At 55.2% G+C, this 11610-nt stretch overlaps 1 long non-coding RNA gene across 1 annotated transcript; it reads right to left on the minus strand.

The window, feature by feature from the left end:
- Nucleotides 1-7996: 7996 nt before the first annotated feature.
- Nucleotides 7997-11235, minus strand: LOC105705004 (uncharacterized). The gene is made up of 4 exons (XR_001104579.1): nucleotides 11176-11235; nucleotides 10331-10530; nucleotides 9060-9115; nucleotides 7997-8141 (listed from the first exon to the last, which is right to left on the minus strand). It is a non-coding gene; the product is annotated as an uncharacterized LOC105705004 (long non-coding RNA).
- Between the last annotated feature and the right edge of the window lie 375 nt (nucleotides 11236-11610).

The following is an 11610-nucleotide window of genomic DNA, read 5'->3' on the forward strand; positions in this document are numbered from 1 at the left end:
CCCCATCTGAGTGCCACTCAGTGTGGGCTCCAGGGCAGCTGGGCTCACTGTCATGTCATTCACTTGGACTGACACATTATGTGGCCCATATATTGTGACACATATTGTGGGCCTGCCACACACCCCTGTGTAGCCACGCCTCCTTGCACTCCCAGCTGTCCCCTCCACAGGAGTTCACCAGGTGAAATTCTATACATCCTCAGCAGCACACTGGGCTAAATGCCATCTCTTCTCTGCAGGCTTTTCTGACCCTCTCTCTCAAAATAATGAAAAAGTTGCTTCCTCCTTTCTGTTTTGTGCAAATTTCTACCAGTATTCTTATTTGATATGACACTTATTTGCTTATGAGTTCGTCAACCATGAGTCAGTGAGTTCCCCGAGGGCTTAGGACTGTGTTTCTTTTACCTGCTGTGCCCAGCACGTAGCACAGCACTGGGCTTGCAAGAAGTGTTAGTTGAGTTGAAATGGAGGGAAATAGTGAAGGCGGGGCCTCTGGAATGAGGGGTCCAGGCCAGCCCAGGATCTTATAGGAAGCATCTGAGGGGCAAAGTGGGGCTGGAGAGCTGGGAGACAGCAGCCACGTGGAAGGAGCAGCCCATGGCGATGCTGGTGTGCACTGGCTTAATGTCAGATGGGATGGAAGAAAGGTTAAGAGTCTTCCTCTGTCGCCCAGGCTGGAGTGCAATGGTGGGATCTCGGCTCACTGCAACCTCTGCTTCCCGGTTTCAAACGATTCTCCTGCCTCAGCCTCCCAAGTAGCTGAGACTACAGGCACCTGCTAATTTTTATATTTTTAGTAGAGACAGGGTTTCACCATATTGGCCAGGCTGGCCGTGAACACTTGATCTTGTGACCCGCCCACCTTGGCCTCCCAAAGTGCTGGGATTACAGGTGTGACCACAACACCTGGCCTAAAGATTAGTTTTTGACAGGCCTCAGGAGGAATCCATCTTCAGAGAGCCTTAAAGAGTTGTCTCATCCGAGGAAACCACTCCCCAGGGCCTAGACCCAGGAAGGATTCAGCTCTGCCTCTCTGGAGCCTTTCCTGCCTTCCCAGGAAGCCGACTCTGCTCCCAAGGCTACTCTGGGCAACTCTGCTCCACCCACAGCCACCTGTTAAAGGCCACCTCTCACCTACTCGCCCAGGAAGTCTCTGGAAGGCTGGAGGAGAGATGAGGAGGACACTCTTTGCCTATGCAAATCAGCCCTTGGCTTTTTTAGGCCCTTTGCCCTGGCTGCTCGGTCTCCCGCAGAGCTTCTCTTCAGGGCAGGGTGGGTATAAGATGTGACCCAGGCTGGCCTGTGGCTCAACTTGTCCTCCTAAAGAGGTTCCTGCTCATGGCTTTGGTCTTCTGGGGGCAAGTAGGGGCAGAGGGGGGTGTGCTCCCTCAAAAGGAGATCACACCTTTGTCCTTCTCACTTACTCCGTGCCCTCCTCTCCAGCTGTAAACTCTAGATTCGACTTCCTTAAAACCACCTCTCTTCAGTCAAGGACTAATAATGACAATGATGATAGTAACAACAGCAGATGGCATGAGAAACAGCCATGTAAGCCAAGTGCAGTGGCTCACGCCTGTAATTCCAGCACTTTGGGAGGCCGAGGCAGGTGGATCACCTGAGGTCAGGAGTTTGAGACCAGCTTGACCAATATGGTGAAACCCCATATCTACTAAAAATACAAAAATTAGCCAGGCATGGTAGTATGTGCCTACAGTCCCAGCTACTCGGGTGGCCGAGACAGGAGAATCGCTTGAACCCAGGAGGCGGAGGTCACAGTGAGCTGAGATCACACCACTGCACTCCAGCCTAGGCAACAGAGTGAGACTTTGTCTCAAAAAAAAAAAAAAAAAAAAAAAGAGCCATGAGCCATGTCGTGGGTTGGAAATTATTAAGCCCGCCGGCCAGGTAAGTAAACTGAGGATACTGTGTCTTGGAACTTAGGCTGCAGAGTGCCCTCACCCAGGTTATCCTGGAATTCCTCTTAGTGTGCAGCTGGAGAGACGGACTTAAGAGAGGTCAAATGACTTCCTTGTAAGTGCTCGAGTGAGGACTTGAACTGGGTTTTCAGACCCAACATCTCTGACTGCAAATGCAGTCCCTGCCCTCAGGTGGTTTATGGACTGGAGGGAAAAGACTGCTTCCTGGCAGCTTCCAGGAGAATGAGCTGAGTGTAAAGCTTTGCCGCTTCTCCTGCCTTTGACATTTCTATTACATGGCCCCAACTGTCCATTCAGAAAACACCAACTGAATGCCCATGATGTCCAGGTCCTCTTCTACATGCTGAAGACCTACAATACCAGGCCCCAGACCAGCCCCTGGACCATTTGTAGACCACCGTTGACAAGCTGCAGCGGGTCACAGAGGCAGTTTAGCACATGATAAAGAGCTTGAGCTCTGGGATCTGGTAGGCCTGGGCTGGATTTCTGGCTCAGCTACTCAACTAGGTATGTGATTTCAAGTAAGCTACTTTGAGCCTTAGTTTTCAATCTGGAAGATGGGGCTAATAGTAATTTCCTGGTAAGTTCTGACATTTCTGCCTAATTTTTGTCCTTACCACAAGCCCTCCACATGTTCCTCCTCTCCAATCTGTTAATCTTCCCAAAGCCCTAAATCCCTGACTCCCTCCAATGGTTTTCCATAGCCAACAGGATATGGCCTAAATCGCTTAGCAGGCGTTTATGGCTAGCCACAGCTAGACTCATGTATTCCACAATATTGACTGCAGGCACCAAGAATTCAAAGGTCTCTGCACTCCTGCAGCTTACAGACTAAGGGGAAAGAGTTAAACTGATGACTAAAATTTAAAGAATTACAGACTGAGGCCAGGCGCAGTGGCTCATGCCTATAATCCTAGCACATCGGGAGGCTGAGGCGGGTGGATCACCTGAGGCCAGGAATTTGAGACCAGCCTGACCAACATGGTGAAGCCCCGTCTCTACTAAAAATACAAAATAAGCTGGGCATGGTGGTGGGCGCCTATAATCCCAGCTACCTGGGAGGCTGAGGCAGAAGAATCACTTGAACTCGGGAGGCAGAGGTTGCAGTGAGCCGAGATCGCACCATTGCACCCCAGCCGGGGCAAAAAGAGCAAAATTCTGTCTCAAAAAATAAATAAATAGGCTAAGCACGGTGGCTCATGTCTGTAATCCCAGCACTTTGGGAGGCCAAGGCGGGTGGATCATTAGGTCAGAAGATCAAGACCATCCTGGCCAACATGGTGAAACCCCGTCTCTACTAAAAATACAAAAAAATTAGCTGGGTGTGGTGGCGCATGCTTGTAGTCCCAGCTACTCAGGAGGCTGAGGCAGGAGAATTGCTTGAACCCAGGAGGCGGAGATTGCAGTAAGCTGAGATCGTGCGACTACACTACAGTGGGAGACACTGTCTCAAAAAATAAAAATAAAAATAAATTTAAAAATAAAGAATTGCATAGTGAGATGAAGGGTGGAAAAGAGAAAAATTGTGTTATGAGACTCTACAATAGGGGGGCCTGGCCTTGTATGAGACTCAGGGAGGGCTTCCCTGAGGAAGTGATATTTAAGGGTCTAAAGGAGTTAACCAGGCAAAGTAGCAATAATGAGGAAGGGAAGAGGAAGACAGATTCAAGCAAATGAAACAACATGTGGAAAGGCTCTGAGACTGGAGCTCAGACAGCCAGGGAGAAATGGTCAAAGATGAAAGTGGACACAGATGCCTGGTCAGGGCCCTTAGGGTCTGGATTTTGGTCTTTATCTTGAGGACAAGGGTGGCTGTTGAAAGCTTTTAAGCAGAAGATCAACTTCAAGGAGGAGCAGTTGGTGGAATGTGCATCTTGAAACCATCCCCCTAGATACAGTGTGGAGCAAGGACTGGAGGAAGGCTGAAGTGGAAGAGAGGAAATCAATTAGAATGAGGGGGCTCAGGTTAGGAAGGTGACAGTAGGGTGAGGAGAGGTGCACAGATTCAGAGAAATATAAAACGCAATACGACAAGACTTGGGGATGAATTGAACTGGGTCGGGGAGGGATAAGGAGTCTCTGGTTTCTGCTGGTAGAGTGGGAGGAAGCCGGTGCCTGGCCCAGAGATGAATGCTGGGGATGGTGCAGGTTTGGTGCGGGGACAGGAGGACTGGGTTGGACAAGCTGGTCTGAGCTGCTTGTGAGCCACTCAAAGGCAGATGTTGAGACATCAGTCACAGAACCCTGGCCCATCTTGACAGTCTCACTGCTGAGTGTCAGACAGGACTGCCAGGTCAATCAGTTTTAACCGTCCATCTGGGGCCAAGCCTAGAATCCTCACTGGGGATGGAAAGGTGATAAGCTCTGGCTTCAAGGACCTCACAGTTTAGTAAGAAGATAGAGAAAGACGCATAATTTCCATTCACTGTGATGGAGGAAGTGGAGGAGCTGTGGGAGCAGAAAAGAGCCCTTAGTTCTACGTGGGAGCCCAGGTCAGCAACCTGCGGCCACCTGCCGCCATGTGAGACTAACCAGCATTTCCAGAGGGCTCCTGCTTCATGCCTTTGTCCTGGCACCCGTTCCCTCTTTTTTGAGCACCCCTGTCCCCATTTCCACCTGTATGTATCCTACCCATCCTCAAAACCTATCCCAAGGATACTGTCTTCATGAAGCCTGCCTAGGTCCTCCCCTTTCCTGTCAGCCTTCCTACTGTACCCCACGCTGTGTACGTCTCATTAGCACGCTTGCCACACGTAGCATTGCGGCATGCTTGCTTGTGCCCAAGTCTGGCTCCCCACTAGATGGAGGGCTTTTCCAGGGCAGAGGTGTGATTCTTCTGTGTCCCCAGAGCCGGGAACTGAGCGAGTACAGCCACAGTCGCAGCCCAGGCCTAGAAAGGGGGGCGTTTTCTCTGCGGTCCCTGGAAACACCTGGGCATGCTCAGTGTCGCCCATTAGTCCACAGAACCAGTCCCCTCACCCACTACTCTCCAACCTTCTGATGCTCCCTCACTTTGGGAGTCTTTAACCTTTCAGGTTCTTCTCACTTTCCCCATTCCTCGCCCCGCAGCCTTTATTTCCCAGCGGCCGCACCCTCACGCTCCTTTCAACGGAGAAATAGACCGTGTTTTGTGCGGAAGCTGTCAGCTAGCGGGGTCGCGCCTCCTTTAAGAGTGATCCGCGAGGGGGCGTGGCTTGTCGAGAGCAGGCCCGAAAGGGGGTGCGGCTCCTTTAAGTATCTGCCGGCCCACGGCGCGGAGGCCCCGGCCGGCGGGCAGGGGCGCGGTCGCTCTCGGAGCAGCGGCACCGCCCGCAGCGTCCCGGTTCCTCGAAGCGGGGTGCGTCCGCGTTAATCGGGAGAGAGATGTGGGGGCACGGGCGTTACATCAGCCGCCACGTGTGGGCCTAAGCTGGCGTGGAGGCGGCGGCCCCGCCCCCAGCCCCTGCGGTGGAAAAGTACCCGGGCGCCGAGGTCCCCGCCCCGCGGCCCCGCCCCCGGGCCGGCTCCGGCCCCTCCAGGCCCTCGGGGCAAGCCCCACTCTCCCGCCCAGCCGGGCCCCGCCGCCGGCTAGCGATCTGCAGCGGCGGCCGGGTGCGGAGCGCTGGCCGGGGTTGGGCGCTACGGGGCTGCTAGGCCTTTGCCCTCACCTGCGGCTGCCCGGGCCCGCCCTAGGCGTGCCAGTAGTGAGGGTTGGGGTGGGGAGGGCACGGATTCTTCCCAGGGTGGCAGCCCCAAAAGAACTCCCCGCTCGCTCGCAGTCCCTTCCCAAAGCCGCGGCCACAGGAGCCGCGGACAAAGAGAGGCTGAGTGCGCCAGGACTCTCCCTCGCGACTTCCTGGGACTCGCGGGCGCACGGGCACGGGCACCGGCACCGGCACTAGGCGGGCAGATAGGGAGGCAGGCCGGCTGGAGGGGCCAGATAGGCAGCCAGGCTGGCAGGCGCTGAGAGGCGTTGGAGCGAGCAGGAGCCCGCACGCTGGGCGCAGGCACCGCCGATTCTCGACCCCCGCAGGCCCCCGGAGCGCAGAACCCCTGGCGCCCCTGACGGACCGTGCCACGCTCTGGCTCCTGCGCTACCCGCCCAGCCTGCGCCCGCCGCCCCCGATCGAACCGGCGTCTGGCGCCCCTCCACCCCAACGCAGGAGCTCCCCCCACTTCCCTCTCCCTCCCGCTTCAGCTCCTTGGTGACAGCGGTGACACCCAGACGCGCGCACCTACCCCGACCTTTGCGGCGAGACAGACATCCCGGTGCGTGTACCCACACTCTTATCCACAGATGCCCGCATACATGCGCGATCACACACACTCACACACACACACACGCACACGCTGATCCTGGGGCTCAGCCCCGCGGAGCCGCGGAACGCTCAGACCGACGGCAGGACAGACGGAGGCGCGAGCCGCAGCGTCCCCATCCCCCAGCCCCCTTACCATGCTGCAGCCCCCAGCCCAGGCGTGCTGGGTCCGCACCGCGGTGCGCCCAGGTGGCTTTCTTAAAGGGAAAGTTGCATCAGCCTCCCGAGGCTCTGTGCCGCCGCGAGTCCGCCCGCCCCGCCGCGCCTCGCCGCCCGCAGCTCTTCCACAGCCTGTTGTGTTTTGGTTTCGGGGAGGCGGGGGCTAAGAGTTTGGTGAAAGTTTGAAGAGTGGAGAAGGCTTGGGAGATGTAGCCAAGTCCCTCCCCTACCCGTACAGCTCCCCTGGCTGTCCTCCCCTCTCCATCCCATCCCCTCCCCCTGTGCCGACTTCTCAGGCTCCTCCTCTCAGAGAATAAAATTACAAGTCCCTCCAGCTTTCAAATGATTGATCCCCGCGAACCCCTGGGAGTGGGCTCCACAAAGGAGTCCCCTTCTCCGCCCCTGCGTCGCTGCCCTCCAGCTGGGGTCCTTTAGCTAGCAGATGTGGTCCCCTTCGGGCTAGGCTGGAATGAAGCCAGAAGGCCTGGGGCACTTTGGGGGGCTGAGGCTGGAGTTAGCCCGCCAGGCCCCTGGCCTTCTGCGCCTGCGTTCCCCCTAGAGAGAAGTCAGAACAAATTCCATTCCCTTTGGAGCAGAGCCGCTGGAGACTGTGGGCACTGCTGGGTAAGGCCTAGGTCCTACTCCTTGGAATGGGCGGGCTCTGGGGAGCCCTTTCTCCCTCCTGGACCACTGGCTTGCTCAGCTCTACTTTTGAGGTGGTATTACAGGGGCTGCAGATATCAACCTGCGTCTTCCTTCTACGGTGAGACAGACCTGGGTTACAGTCTCAGCTTAAAAAAAAAGTCTTTGCCAGGCCGGGTGTGATGGCTCACGCCTGTAATCCCAGCAGTTTGGGAGGCGGGGGTGAGTGGATCACGAGGTCAAGAGTTTGAGACCAGCCTGGCCAACATGGTGAAACCCTGTCTCTATTAAAAGAAAAAAAAAAAAATACAAAAATTAACTGGGTGTGGTGGCGTGCGCCTGTAGTCCCAGCTGCTCAGAAGGCTGAGGCAGGATAATTGCTTGAACCCAGGAGGCAGAGGTTGCAGTGAGCCAAGATCCGCTACTGCACTCCAGCCTAGGCGACAGAGCAAGACTCTGTCTCGAAGAAAAAAAAAAAAAAGTCTTTGCCAAAAGGAGCTTTGGGAGTGGAGTCTTAGCCAAAGGGGCTTTGGGAGTGGAGTCTTTGCCAAAAGGAGCTTTGCAAAGTGGAGAGAAGGCTAAGGAAATGCATGTGTGTGTATATAAAGCCCATTTCTCCAAGTTGCTTCTGGGGAGTGGTGCCTGGCATTTGGAATGAGGCTCCCACATTTGCATACCTTGTGAGAGCCACCACCTTTTAGGGAAAGTGGCCAGTTAGTACTGTCAGAGGACTGATTTTTGCCCCGACCTGAGCAGGACATCTGCTCAGGGAAGGGCCCAGCCTGCAGAGGCAGTCTCTACTTTGGACCCTGAGTTGTCACCATTTTCTGGCCAGGAAACGGTTTAATTTTTTTTCCTTGAGACAGTCAGCCTCCGAGAAGTGGGTGCACACATGCCAAACTCACATGAGACCAATTGTTGGTGAGATTCCAGTTTATTAATTTATAATCAGAGGCACTGAACAAGATAACAGGCATCGAGCCCAGGCGTTCCCTGAAATGCGAGCTCTTTCAGGCCACACGCGGTCTATCCCACAAAACTTCCTCAGAGCCAGGGTACAAAGACAGCTCTCTGCTGGCTCCTCTTAATGTTGGAATCCTGATCAGATCTGGGAAGATACCTTAGTCTCATCAGCAAGATTGTTTTCATTTTTACTTTGTCCCCAAACCTAGTAGGTATAGATTTTTATTCTCCTACAAACCAAGTGCAGGTCCTTCTTGTGTGCGTGTGTGCACACACAGCTGGACCTGGGCAACCTGTTGTGTCTGTGCCCCCCGACACCAAGCCCCTGATTGTGTATTTGTGTAGGTACATCTGTGGAAGACTGATTGTGTGCACTGCTGCAGGTCTATGTAGTTGTGTGTTTGCCCAATTCCTGGGACTGGGCAGATGGGGTCCAAGCCCTCCACATCTCTCCTGCCAGGACTTAACTCCCTCCGTAAATTGCCTCTAGGATCTTCCTCCTTGCTTCCTCCCTGGGGCTCATCAAAAGGGATACCACCCAGGGAAGGCAGATGGAGGCTGTTGAAGAGGCCCCCAAGTAGTGGAAGGCAGACAAAAAGAGTATGAGGGGGAAAAGGTCTCCCTCCTTCTCCCTTCCAGCAGTAGGCTGGGGTGGGGACAGGCCTACAAGAGGGCACTGAGCACTAAGAACACTCAGTGAAGATTCGGAGAGTTTTCATGGCCCAGGGAATCCATATGAAGGGAGGCAGGTGTAGGGTATCCTGAGAGCTGGACTTCCAGGATGCCCTCAGGCTTGGGGCCTGGGCAGTTAGAAGAAGAGAGGGGGATGGGTGCTCAGGGCCAGCCTCTGAGGCTCTATCAGAAAGAGGAAGCCTAGGGGGCCAACCTGGGGACAGGGAGGTGCCTAGCACTTTAGCTCCTGGGGTGAAGAGAAAATTTTCCTTGGAGTGTTTAGGGAGATTGGGGATGTTGGCCAGAGGACTTTATCAGGCTAACACTGGCATAGCACAAAGTCTATTTGTATACACAGAAACAGATTTATGGATGTGTGTGTTTTACCCACCTTGACCCAGAAAGAGCTTCAGGAAACTGCACGGTGAGCTGTGTCCTGAGGAGACACTTTTGAGAAAGATTCTGGTTTGAAAAGCCATCTCCTTGAGATAGGGACTAGAGAGGCTGTTTTTTCCCAATCAGAATGAGGCCCCAAGGAGATAGGTTTGGGCCCAGCCTAGGTCAGGGCTGAGATAGCTTCGTCCCTGGCTGTGCGCTCCTGGCTCTGAGCAACTGGCCCACAGGGCGGGAAGGGCATGGCCAGCCTGGGCCACTGTGGGGCGAACAGGGGTATCAGGACTGAGGACAGACTGGGGCTGGGGAGTGGATGGGGGCACTGATGGGGTCAGACATCTCGGTGGGCCTGCTTCTTTCTGGGGCAGGGCAGAAGCGGGCCAGGCCCCACCCACTGCTGGCTAAGATGTGGCTCAGGAGCCTCCAGTTACCAAAGCCAGTGGAGCTATTTCTGGGGAGGGCTGTACCCCAGAGCGTCAGAGCCCCCAGGGCTGGCTGGATTCCTCAAATGGTGTCATCAGCCTGCAGGGTCAAGGCCTCTGCTGTGGGACACACAGAGTCAGCTAGGTATGTGTCTAGTAATGCCAGACTTGGGCCACTTCTGGTGGTCACTGCAGGAGCTGGCAGCACTGGGCACCTTGATGGAGGGGTGCTGGGGGCCTGCTGAGAAGGTGAGGGAGGATGGACATTGCCTGTAGTTGAAGCCAGGCCTGGTCAGGGGTCTCCACCTCCTTAGAACCCCAGCCTCAGTAGCCAGGAAGCATTACTGGGAGGTACCTGCCTGGGCTCTGCTCTCAGATTCCTCCTCTCTTGAACCTGGAGCCCCGTGGTCAGTGCCTGGCACCTCCCCTGCCCAGTCCTAGTGCAGAGGAGCAGGTTAGATTGGTTCCAGATCCAAGAGCTGTCTCTGGGGCTCCATGTATCCCCCTAGGCCATCCTGTTGTGTTTTCTCTCCCCCCACAGCCCTGCCACCCCAGCCCCAGTTCCAGGTCAAATCAGGCATACAGACAGGAAGTATTGACTTTGGCCTTGTCAAGGGGGCAGCCCCAATCTCCAGAGCTTTCAACACCCAGACTTTTAAATAGCTTTGAGCTCCCAAAGTCCCGAATTTCCAATGTCAAGGGTGTCAGAGCACCCAACACTGTAGAGGACCCAAACCCCAAAGCCTCCAGCACCCAATTCCCAGGGGGCCTGAGATACCCAACATCTGGACCATCCCGTGTTCATAACACCCCACTTTCAGAGTGCTAGTGTTCCGATTCACTGTACCTGGAGGGAGGGAGTGGGGTCCCCGCATAACCGGGGTCCCTTCAGTGACCTGAGGAGTGGCCATGACTGAAGTTGGGGCTGGGGTGGTGCTGGCAGCTGTAGTTCTTCCTTGATGCTCCCATCCTGGGTCTGAAGAGGTTGAGCAGGCTTGCAGGTGGGATGGCATTTCCTCTGGCCTCAGCCTAGCCTGATCACAGGCCCTGCGGAATTGAATGTCCATTTATTTATTCACCAAGTATTAGTGTGCATCTGCCATGTGCTGGGAATTGAGCTACTCTCTGGGAGTACAGCCACGAGAGAGAAGGGGTTCCTATTCTCCCAGATGGGACAGGCAATATTGTGCCTGTGCTGGTATGTCTGTGGTCCACGTGTGGCTGCGGGCATGGCTATGAGAATGAATGGCTGTTGGAATGTGATGGTGTTGGCGTGAGGCTGTGCCCACAGCCCACATCAGCAAGTCAATGTGTGTGACTGTTATGACAGGTCTGGCTATGTCCATCTGTCTGGCCATCCTGATAATCCCGCCTTGCCTCACTGCTATTCCAAGGATAGAAAGTAAGATCCCCCTTCCCCTCAGACCCGAGATACCGAGGGTCAGGCCTCCCTGTGGGGAGGAGCAGGCTGCTTCCTGAGCTAGAGGCTGACCCCAGAGCTGCCCGGCAGTAGGGCTAAAGATTTCTCCCACTGCTCCTGCCCCTGCTGGACCCAGAGCCTCTTTGGATTGGGAATACAGGAAGAGGGGTGGCTATAAGCAGAGCAGTCAACACCAAAAATAGCCATCTGCCCTGGGGAGGATCCTCTGGCACCATCCACTCCTCCAGCCCAGCCCAACCCGGCCCACTGACCTGGAGCCTCCATAGGGCTCCTCTCTGACTCCACTTCTCCAACTCCTATCTGAGTAACCCTCTCAGACTCAAAGGAAGGACACAGCAATGATGTCACTACATATTATGACATCATAAGGAGCTATGACATCACAAGGAGTGACCCCAGGCCCCATGGGGCTCCATTTGCTGGCAGCTCGCCAGCAGGGATGGCAGGACTGGATAAGCCCTGTGTGGGGGCCCTGCCTTATCTGTCCCCTACACATGTGTGATAAGCCTCTTACCATGGGCTGGTCCAGGGAGCAGGTGGGGAGCAGGCCGGAAGAGGGGAAAGGCCAGCTGGGGCTGGCTGAACTCCAGGGAAGGCAGCCAGGGTTAGGGAGTCCTGGCAGAATCCCAGCAAGGGGAGACGCGGGGTCACTGTGAGGGCAGTGTGCAGTTGTGGTTAGGCCTGTG

The sequence above is a fragment of the Aotus nancymaae genome, unplaced genomic scaffold (assembly GCF_030222135.1).
Source record: "Aotus nancymaae isolate 86718 unplaced genomic scaffold, 86718_ANA_hifiasm-v0.15.2.pri h1tg000007l, whole genome shotgun sequence".
Lineage (NCBI taxonomy): Eukaryota > Metazoa > Chordata > Mammalia > Primates > Aotidae > Aotus > Aotus nancymaae.